At 40.1% G+C, this 12,091-nt stretch overlaps 1 protein-coding gene across 1 annotated transcript in view; it reads right to left on the reverse strand.

Moving 5' to 3' along the window:
• ANOS1 (anosmin 1) overlaps positions 1 to 12,091 on the reverse strand; it is a 150,336-nt gene that overhangs the window by 17,001 nt on the left and 121,244 nt on the right. The gene's annotated exons all lie outside the window — the stretch shown is intronic.

Below are 12,091 nucleotides of genomic sequence, written 5' to 3' on the forward strand. Positions count from 1 at the left end.
ACCTTTCCAAAAATTGTATTAATAGTTAGTGTGTAATTTAAAGACAGGCCTGAGCCACAGTATTTGTGTCCATATCTAGACCTAGGAAGCCTCCAGGTTTAAAGATGTATATGTTGAGGGATTTAGGTTTGGGATCATCTCTAAGATGGATTACCTTTACCCTCACTCCTTTGCCACGCGCAATATCCTATACAAAGTGAGTTCAATATTATCTCATTCTGGTTTTCTATTACAAGGAAATTTGCCTCTTGTAAGCTCCAAGTCTCACAATAGCTGCTTGTAGCCTGAATAGAAGCTTCCTACTTTATTCCCTCATAGACAGATTTTCAAATTATCCATTTGATCATGCATTTCTAAGCATCCAAAACCTGAATTTAATGAAAAAGAAAAAAAAACCCTAAAAAACTAGTCCAAGGCTCGCTATTGCTAAACATCAATGGAAAATGTCACTAGGTACTCCATCATTAACTTTAGCCTTCTGTGTAACTTGACAAATCTGGACATTAATTTAGTTGGGGAGGCTATGTTGAAGATCGGTAATCTGGGATCCCTTCCCAATTCCAGAGTCAAGGTACAGACCCAGCTTATCCCTAACTCCACAGTGGGAGATCATTTAGAGATGCACCCGCTACTCCCTTCTCTCTCATACCCTATACAAAAGCTGTATGGGTGGGTTTGCACGCATGTGCAATGCTCCATCAGGTTCCAAAACTGGACTTTCATGGTATGCATCATGGCTTGCCGTATCAGGATGTTGCTTTGCTGAACTGTTATTCATAAAGTTCATGGCATTAATATGCAGTTTCTGAATCTGCAGTTTAAGAATACTGAGTCTATGAGAAAAAGAACAGAGCAAAACCAGGTTAAATATCTATAAAATCATGTGCATGAACAGAGGGTGAACAGAGCTTGACTGTTCTCTGTGTCTCCAATGTAAGAATTAGCATTCAAATGAATCTTCAAAACTAATAAAAAAAATCTAGTTTTTCATAGAACAAGCACTTAAAACTCTGGAACCCTACAACCCAGGATATTTCAGATGCCCCAAATTTATGTGACCCTGATGGGACACTGGATATTATCGTGGAAAAGAAATGCATCAAAAGTGAATAAATACAATGAAATCACATTGGGCTCAGGAAATCCCATGACCTAGAAGTTGTCTGAAGCTGGGACAATAATCTGCAGAAGCATTATTACATGCTTGCCATATTATTATGTTCCTTTGGATTTGCTTTTGGCCACCGACAAGAACAGAATACCGGGTGGGATGGACCTTTGGTCTACACTACTATGGATATTTTTATATTCAGTTTATGGTCACAGGAGTAAAAAGCAACTGGTGTTTAGGAACTCATTATTCATCAGCAGCATACATGTGACACCTTTAAATTTAGATTATAATTTCAGTGTCAGATACCCTTTTTTGGTGTCTTTCCCTCCAACTCTAGCTACTCGTTCAAATAGTCCAGTTTCCTTCCCTGTCTGTAGTTTCTATGCAACTGGTTTTACGGCCACCCTATAAACCAGGCTAATTAAACAATACAGGTTAAAAAGAGGCATGTGGAGGAAAATTGACCCAATTTATAAGAGAACACTTGCCAGTTTAAACTACCTCCACTATGAGCATGGTGACTCGCTGCTGGTAGTTTAATCTTCTCTGGATCATAAGCTAAATATTTTACTTCAGAACTTAGGCAGGCTAAGAGAGCACTCATAAGCAGTTATTACCCCATAGGTGATGAAAAGTATCTTGCTAAACTGCAGTACCTTGGCATTTTTTTACTCACAGTAGGAATGGTAGGATTGCTCCAGATACGGTAGTGCAAGCATATAAGACAAAACTTTGACTGCATGTGACCTAGTGATACAGTCTGGGGAAAGGAGGGAGGAATTGGACAGTAAAAAGCTTGCCATTTTATCCCTTAGTTATTCAGACTGCCTAACAACAGACATTGGCACTGACAATCTTAGTGACACTATATATTTATATATGCATATATATAAATTTCTGTATCTGTTGTTAATTAACTTTATAGGTGGTGGTAATACTCTAGAAGTAATTAGAAACATAGAAAACTGTACTGGGTAGACATATATTACTGAAGGAACATAAAGATGTTTGTTTTGAAACATATTTTTTTCCTGAACAATTAAAAATCAGGTAAGAGTTTATTTACTAGTTGGCCAGTTAAGTTTTTCAATGCCTTGAAGTGAGTTAAGTCTTGAAAAATGATTTTGCAGTGCAATATTGAATGCGTACCTGCAGTCTGACTGCAGGTACTCATCCCACATAATGATGGCCTATCTTTGGACTGCACTCATGGACAAGGGAATTTGCAATTACATTTCTATTTGATCTTTTTAATGTAAGTTCAAAAGAAATCAAGCTAAAATTTGTATTCGGTTATTAAATTTAAGCATAAAGACTTCTTTTAAATGCATAAATTAAGGCAAATTAAATAAACTTTCACAATTATTAAAGGTATTCTGGAGCATGGTTCAGGTCATACTGAGGGCTTGTGAACAGCGTACACTATGTAAATTTTAAAGTGAAGCAATAAGTGGATTAGCCATGCAAAGTGCTAGAACTAGTTTGATGAATGTTCTGGGGCAAACCATTCCAGCACAGCCACAATCTGCCTTCAGCAGACATCAGTGGGTGCCTGCTAAGCAAAATCAGTCTTCTGAGCTGTCTGAGCTCTGGGACCAGTTCTGATTTGGCTTCTGATATTTGATTTCCTGGCAGACTTTGGATTAGTTCCAGCTACATTCCTGGGAATAATCGTTGGACAGACTTGCCCTTAAGTTTAAGAGCTTTAACCACCTACTCTGAAAGGAACAGAGGTTTGGAAGTGAGTGAAAGGCATTCAGTGACAGTTTTCTGTTGTTCCTGTGGAGACTTGAAGAAATGCAGTAAATTCTGCCCTTGAAAAGACTCCCCAGGATTGTCCCATTTGCAGGGGAGATGCCACTGAGGTTGCCCCTATTGTAAATGTGATTTCAAAACTTACCTATTTGTCCCACTGATCAACTGCATACTGTTTGAGAAGTTGCACTCTATCTGCTCTACCAAATTGTATTATTGAAGTTTTTCATGACTCCCACCAGCAACATTTTAAGCATTGTTAGTGTCCCACATTTGGACATAAACCAAATAGTCAGAGTCCTGTAGTCAGTTTATAAAGTACAACTGGAGATGGTCAGATGCTCCCCTTTTCAGCCTCTCCAGGCAGCAAGAGGCAAAGAGATTTTTAAAAACTGCAGTGGGGTAACAAAAATTTTATTCCTGGAACTACATTGGGCCTACGTAAGACAAAGTTAGGGAGGAGTAGGAATCACACAGAGGATACTTCTGTAAGGATATTCTTTTAACTCTGGGATAATTTCTGACAACAGTTAAAGCTGACAGCATTGCTTTCCTCCCCAGGGAGGATGCTGGGGAAGCCCATAGGATACAGGCATCTGAGTCAGCTGTAGCACATGTGGAAAAGCAGAATTATGCAATGTCTACTGGTGAATTTCTAAAGAGTTGATCTAGTCAAAGATTCCTGTGCTTGGGGCCAGCTTTACTAATTAAATCCCTAACTACAAATGCACATTATATGTACCCACACAATCAGCCTCTTCTGAGCCAATGTCTCTGTATTCACATAGAAATATGAGGAAAATATTTTGGTGTTCACTTCACTATAATTAACAGTGAGGTCTTCACACTGAAATAACCATCTGGACCACAGTGATACCTTCAAGTACAAATATTTTACTGCTTAAATATCTACAATTAGAAAATGGCCAGCTGCTCAAACACAGATCTTCCTGGTGCAACATTTAGTACCAAACTAAATAATTCTTCAGTGTTAAGCAACTGCTGCTGAATTCTTTACAGTAACAGCTAGAAATTCCATCTGGCATTGAAGGGTTTCATTAGCTTCAATGGCACAAGTTCTGTGAGAAGGGACCATAGGATAACATGGGGAAAGCCTTCAATTATTTTAAAACCTGCCACATGAAACACCTTATTGCAAACAAAGAGTCAGCACATAGAGTCACTTCATTTATCTCCCTGAACTAAGTGAAAGTTAATTTTGTTTTCCTAAGATCTGGTTTTAAAAGCATTCATGGCAGCTTTCTGTTTGCTTTGCCTTGCCTTGCATTTTATTCTTCCCCGTAATTTAATTCATTATTCTTGTTTGGTTGCTTTATCAGACAATGGAGGATTCTTTGTCTCTCCCTGCCTTAAGTGTTCTTTTTTCCTTCTGCTTTAGCATTTACCAGAAACGCAAAGAAGCCTGAAGCCAAGTCTTAATGTATTTTAAATATTTGTCTTTTTAAGCAAAACCAAGGGGCAGATATATTGATTTGAAATATCTAGAAGTACTTTAAATGTTTAATTTAAACAGGGGATGTAAATGCTCATAGACTCCATTCAAAGAAGAGTGAAGGAAACTAAAGCCTTACCTGAGCAAGGATAGTCATGTTATACTCAAATAACAGGCACTAAGAAAACAGTAGTGGAGGCAGAGTAATGGGTTAGAAAATATTATTGTAACATGTTGCTTTGGAAAGAAATCATAATACTAAATTACATTCTAATATTTTAATGTATTATAATTATTGCAGCAAGTGATGAGAATGGATGCAGTGAGCTCATAAAGAATAATTTTTATTTTCCTTCTGTTTATGGGAAATATCTTATTTTCATATCCTGAAGATACACTAATTTGCAGCAACTTGAAAGCTTTTCAGCTGAAGTCCAAAACTTCAACTCTCTAGTTGCCAAACCACTGAGGAACAGAGGAAACGTAAGGATCTTTTTATTTTCACACTTTCAGTCTTGATTACTGCACAAGATACTGAGGATCTTAATTATTCTAGGTAGCTAATCTTTTTAAGTATAGGGTTCAGAATGCATCCATTCTTGGTAATGGATGGTACACTGTGACTCCAGCACCAAGGAGTTAAAAATTATTTGTTTAAGTTGATTTCACTATTTGACATAAATAGCACATAATTTCTAATTTCACACAGTCGAGATGGCAAAAAAATCTGGCCTCAAGCAAGTTCTTTTCATTTACAAAAGTGGGATTCATGCTGTTTAAGGAATGTACTGTGTTTCTCTAATCCCAGGCCTAAGTCAGAGGCAGCAAATGAAAGACATTTTCTTCTTTCAGAAAGAAGCTATTGTACTCATATAATTACAATATGCTTTTCTGATGACTCTGTCTAGCAAAATTATATGTATTTGCTAAGTACCTTGTACTGCTTGAAGTGTGGAGTTATTTTTGCTAGCGTACATCCTGAAGTGAAGTTATTATTGCCATCATACCAAAGCATTCAAACTGAAAGATTATTTCAGAATGAGATTTATTTTAATGTAAAGTCCAGATCCTACATTCCATTCATGCCTCATGCTTACTGAAGCTAATGGGACTTAAGAAATGACACTTGAAGAACTGGCCTAAATAAGTCTTTCCTGCTACCAAAGTGTGGCACATTATGATGCATATATATGGAAATAGGGTCTTCCATCCACTTACTCAGACTTTAACTCAAATACTGTGTTCAGTTGCTGAGTACTACTGATAAGCAATCACTTCTTTACTGTATAATAAAGCCCATTCTGTAACAGTTTGCAACACCACCTCTATTGCAGTTGTCCCACAAGACAGAGGTTTGATGAATTCTATCCAGAGGGATGATATAAAACCAAGAGCTTCAGCACTGATTTCATGATTGTGGTCTTTCATTGGCTTCCTAAAGGCACATCTGCAAATGACACTGAGGAATACATCTTCATCGTAGTAATGGAAGAATTATCTCTGAATGTCAAGAGACATCACTGTACATTCTGGAAGTCCTAAGGTACATTGCAATAAACTGCGAGGTGGCCTCGGCAGTCTGATATTCATAAAGAACAAATTCCCTGTCATTCAGAAAATGACATCTGTTATAGGGCCTTGCAGATAGGAATGAACAACTTGATTTAACTTCGGAGTTCCACTTTGAGCAGATGGTTGGACCAGCTGACCTCCAGAGGTCCCTTTCAACGCATTTAAATTATTCTATGATTCTATTCTATTTTGTCCCTTTTATAGATAGTAAAATGGTTCAAATTCAAAAGCAAAACAATTTCTCAGCTAACAAAAGGACCAGTGAAAGTAAAGTAATAATCTAAAACAACCTTAGGAACACATTTGTGTTCCTTAAGTGGTCTGAGACTGGAAGAAATCCACATAAGTCTCTCCTTCTGTTTGTTTCTGTAATCTGCAATGTGCTGTGATGCTACAGTGCTGGGAGGCAGTACAAAATTCTTCTACAGAGCCATCTTGGTTTTGGACAGAATTAAAAAAAAATACTCTGAGATCTAAGTGGAATGGTAGGGCCACTGAATTCTGGAATATAACAAAAATTTCTGAGCAGCTATTACTATCGAAAATGAGTACCATTCTTACAAAGTGAAAGACTGCTGTTTTAGTAGTTGTTAAAGTTTTCATTACAGGTAAAAGACACTGTATATCAACATATCATACTGGTTTAAATGTCTCCATCTTAAAAAAATCCAGAATCTAAATAATGTATTTATTTAATCACCACTGCAACCATCTCTTATTAGGACCATGAAGTCCACCACAGAAAGTACATAAAATTTGAAAAATCAAACCAGGCAAAGCAAAGATTGCTACAACTAATTGGAATTTTGCTTAATTTACAAATATCCAACACACTCAAGCTTGAGACTTGTATTTCTTGAATTATTTTTTATGTCGTGGAAACTCTTACCATTATCAATATATTTATTTCACATGGTTTCATATTTTCTTAATTTTTATTTGTTTTAAAGTTACACATCCTAATTAGGACTATAGAATGGCTGAGTTCCTGAACCAAAATAAAAAAAGTGTTGCTTTTAATAGCAAACCACAAAATAATGAGAACGTTAGAGCAATCAGCAGGGACTCTTGTTTTCACCCACCGTGTAGAAGACGAAGAGATCAACTCCCTGTCAGGAAGGATTTGAACACTCATTGCCCATCTGCAATGAAAATAGCCTAGATGCTAGGCCATATAATAGGCTGAGGTAAACTCTCAGTATTTCCTATTATAGTTGTTGCACTCTCATACCTCCTACAACTCCCTAAACACGACTTGAGACAGTGCAGTTCATAAAGGAGAGACGTGTGGGTACAGTTCCCAGCACATCTGGCTCCAGTAACTCCTGCCTTTCATAAAGGCAAGATGTAGCCAATATGTTTTCCCTGCTGTGTTCCTTGCACGGTGAAAAAGCCTTGCTCTGCCATAAATTGTCGCTAGTAAATTTACAGTCAGTACCTCATCCATATACTACCTAACCTCCAAACTCCTTCAGAGTTTATAGAAGCTGTTAGCTTCTCAGGAGCAGGTAACTGGCGATATTTCAGTTCCACATCAGGCAATGGCTCCTGCTGAGTTACTGCATACGCTGTCACTCAGAATACAGATATTTTCTTTTTAAAAAATAAAATAAAAAACTAAGTGTGACAAACTGCCCCTCTTCACACACCTTTGCTATCGCTATTCATTATGTGAGAAAAATGAAGGCAACTTCCACAGCATGGCTGGGGCATATAGCTAAAGACCCTAGTGCATGTGACAGAGCCTGCTCCCACTGTGTGACCAAAATGGACCTCTGGGTGTGCCCTTTGTATAACTGGCTGTACACAGGTTCACACAAGATAAGTCGGTTGTACAGTCAGCGACTCAGGAACTCAGCTGGTCCATCTCAGGCACAAGGTAAATCCATGGTATGTAAATCCATGTCATTTCTAACAGATCTGTGCCATACTTGTCTCTGAAGATCTCCAGTTGTGGATATTACACTGTTTCCAAACACTGTTACTTCTAAGCTATCAAATATTCCTTGGCTTCATTTAATCTTGATTACCTCGTCTCAGACACTATGAGATGCTGGCTACCTTATTTCTTTCTATAGGCATTTATAACTTTTACTACAAATATTACTTCCAGGTATGTAACACAGTGTGGGATTCAGCTCCAGATATAGATGTCAACATTTAAGTAATGACTGTGTAACATCTACTTATAAGCTTGATACCCAAGTTACAGTTATAATTAGTGGACACCTAGTTCAAGATATCTGCTTTGGAACAAGATGAATATTGCTGTACTGGTCATGATTTTTCCCCCATTAACTACAATGGTGAATTTGGAAAACTATTTGTAAGCTGAATTTCACTAGGGCAGCTGGCATTTTGGTCATAGGACACATAATCTTGCTTCTGGAAACAGGCTGGCAGGAAAAGTGCTGCAGCTGGATTGATTGTTCCACTGGGCTGAATCTTGCCTGTAGACTGTGACAGTGTACACTTGCCTGTGTAGCAACCCAGCCTTATAGCTGTAGGAAACGTCATAGTCTCCTCATCTTTGAATCTTGTCCCTCAATTTTTTTCAGTTCAAGCTGCTCAGAACTGAACCTCAGCTCACAGGGACATGTTAGGCATCTCTAAGCCTTCTACAAATGAGTTGTCCAGGCTCCCTTCTGTACTCCGTAAGGAAGAGAGGCATCAGCTGCTGTGGGGGATGAATTGCTTCAGAACTCACTTGCTTTTCTTTTTTTACTCCAAAAGGAGCTTGGACAATGAGTTGACATCTCACTTCCAGAAGGCTAAAGCTTAAGGTGATCAGTACCAAGCTCAAAATATATAAATGCTTTGTAACATCTCAGTTAGTGATAGCCTTGGCTGCAGTGACCATAATATTGTGGACTTCGGGATCCTGCTGAGTGTGCTGAAGGTCAGCTCTAAGACAAGGATTCTTGATTTTAGAAGAGCAAACTTCAGTGCACTCAGGGCTCAGTTGGGAGGGATTCGATGGGAGGCTTCCATGGAATACAAAGGAGCTAGTGAGAGCTGGGAATTCTTCAAGAACTCTCTATTGGAAGCACAAAGCCAGTTCATCCCCTACAAAGGAAAGGGAAGTAAGCGGAGCAAGAGGCCCCCATGGCTCAACCATGACCTCCTGGGTCTACTCAAATCCAAAAGGGAAGCACACCAGAAATGGAGAAGTGGAGGATTGTCCATCGAGAACTACAAGGGCATAGCCAGAGAGTGCAGAGGTGCAGTTAGAAAAGCAAAAGCCCAATTCGAATTGAAACTGGCTGTAGACATAAAAAATAACAAGAAAGGGTTCTTCAGACACGTCAACCATAAGGACAAAAAGAAGGAAAACATAGGCCCACTGTTAAACAGAATAGGAGAATCAATCACCAACGATGCTGAAAAGGCAGAAATCCTCAACACTTTCTTCACCTCTGTCTTTACCAACAATGCTGGGTCCCAGGCTTTGGGAACAAAATTGCCAATTGAACCAAACACCGACCCACCATCGGTGAAGTAAGAGTTAGTATATGAATTACTACAGGAGCTTGACCCCCACAAATCAATGGGCCCTGACACCATCCACCCGAGGGTGTTGAGAGAGATGGCTGTCATCATCGCAAGGCCGCTCTCCTTAATCTTCGAGAAGTCATGAAGAATGGGGGATGTCCCAGAGGACTAGAGGAAGGCAAATGTTACCCCTATCTACAAGAAGGGCTCGAGGGAGGATCTGGGTAACTATAGGCCCATCAGCCTTACCTCAGTCCCTGGGAAAGTTATGGAATGAATCCTCCTGGGGGCCATCACAAGTCAATTGAAGCATGTGATTGGGAAAAGCCAACATGGCTTCACTAAGGGCAGATCGTGCTTGACAAACCTGCTGGCCTTCTACGACAAAGTGACTTCCCTGGTTGACATGGGGCGGGCAGTGGACATTGTTTATCTGGACTTCTCCAAGGCCTTTGATACGGTCCCCCACAGCTTTCTCCTGAAGAAATTGATGTGTTATGGCCTAGACAAGTGGTCCGTGAAGTGGGTGGGGAACTGGCTGACAGGCCGCACCCAAAGGGTGGTGGCAAATAGCTCTTTTTCCAAGTGGCAACCTGTCACAAGTGCAGTTCCCCAGGGATCGATATTGGGCCCGATGTTATTCAACATCTTTATAAGTGATCTGGATAATGGGATCAAGTGTAGCGTGATGAAGTTTGCTGATGACACCAAATTGAGTGGGGAAGTAGACACTCCAGAAGGGAGAGCTGCTCTGCAGGAAGGTCTAGATAGGCTGGAAGAGTGGGCCAACAAGAACCTTATGAAGCTAAACAGGGACAAGTGTAAGGTCTTGCACCTAGGAAAACATAATGCGGGAGTGCAGCACAGACTGGGATCCACCTGGCTGGAGAGCAGCTCTGTGGAAAGGGACCTGGGGGTCCTGGTGGACAGAAAGCTCAACATGAGCAAACAGTGTGCTGCTGCGGCCAAGAAGGCCAACAGGATGCTGGGTTGCATCAAAAAGGGCACCGCCAGCAGAGATAAAGAAGTCATCATCCCGCTCTACTCAGCGCTTGCCAGGCCACACCTGGAGTACTGTGTACAGTTCTGGTCCCCGCGGCACAAAAAGGATGTGGACAGGCTGGAAGGGGTCCAGAGAAGGGCCACCAAGATGATCAGAGGACTGGGAAGCCTGCCATACGAGGATAGGCTGGGAGAGCTGGGTTTGTTCAGCCTTGAGAAAAGGAGGCTCAGAGGGGATCTCATCACCATGTGCCAGTACTTAAGGGGTAGCTACAAAGAAGACGGAGACTCCCTTTTTACAAGGAGTCCCATGGAGAGGAGAAGGGGGAACGGACACAAGTTGCTCTTGGGGAGACTCTGATTGGACATGAGAGGGAAATTTTTCACAGTGAGGACAGTCACCATTGGAATAATCTCCCCAGGGAAGGGGTTGACTCAGCCACATTGGACACCTTCAGGAGTCGTCTGGACAGGGTGCTGGGCCATCTTGTTTAGACTCTGTTCTTCCCAGAAAGGTTGGACTAGATGACCCCTGAGGTCCCTTCCAACCTGTGATTCTGTGATTCTGTGATTCTGTGATTCTGTGAAATACCACTTTGGATAACCAAAAGTACATTGTTAGCTAAACTTAGCATTCACAATTAAAATGCCTCAATTTTTATTTAAACTTTAAATTATCCTAGCTTTCCATGAAGTTAGGCAAAAATGAAATATAGTGGAGAAAGATAGAGAAAAGAATACTGGCATAGCCAGGATAGGGACAAACGTTTAAAATGTGCATGTAGTCAGGCTGAGCCAAAGCTTGCAGATTTTATGGAGGAATAAGCATTTGATTTGAAAATATTTGATACAGCAGGGCTAGAAAGGTAACCACTCAAACAGGCAGGCATTTTTTAAGAAGCAAAAGATACCTCTCACAATCCACACCATCCGGTGCAACATATTATTACGTTACATAGCATAATTGAATGGCTGTACAGCCCTTCCTCATTCAGGGTGGTGCTGCATACACCTAAACCCAAAAGAACTTAAATATTTCTAATATTCTTTGAAAAAACTCCAGAAAAAGAAGGTGATTATCCATTTTGTAGCCCTTTATTTCAAATACAAAGACTGAATAGATCTTATACACGTGCTGCAGCTACACATGTAGCAAGTTAAAACGCTAACAGTGTTAGCACATCTTCAGATAACAGCATATGAACCTGTTACGGCTAGGCTGGAGCAATGTGTAACAACGTATATGCTCCTAGAGGGCAAGAAAGTAAAATCCCTTTTTTGATTTCTGAATCTGATTAGACACTTAAAATTTATGGCATTTTCCTTTAGACTGGAAGACTTAAACATAAAATCATTGTTAGATTTTTCTGAAAAAACAGAAGGGTGCACAAAGCCTAGCAGAAAAACAGCTTAAAGAGTTTTCCAGTGGTTGTGGCCAACTATTCATCCTGTTCTAATTCAAGGTGACTGATAAAGTTTGGCACAAAGCCTATTGTGGCCTTAACGTGAGCCAGTATAACTCTAAATTTTGTGGTTCAAACTACAGTTTAGTTTTTGTGACACCACTGCATGATTTCCATATACATTCACTTCCTGACTCATTTCTCAACTGACAAAGTCCAACAGGTGATACTGCAGTGGCATTAGCAGAAAATCCACTGGGAACTGACTGTGCTTGAGACCCTCTGGCACACTGCAGGGAG

Source organism: Phalacrocorax aristotelis, chromosome 1 (assembly GCF_949628215.1).
Source record: "Phalacrocorax aristotelis chromosome 1, bGulAri2.1, whole genome shotgun sequence".
Classification (NCBI taxonomy): domain Eukaryota; kingdom Metazoa; phylum Chordata; class Aves; order Suliformes; family Phalacrocoracidae; genus Phalacrocorax; species Phalacrocorax aristotelis.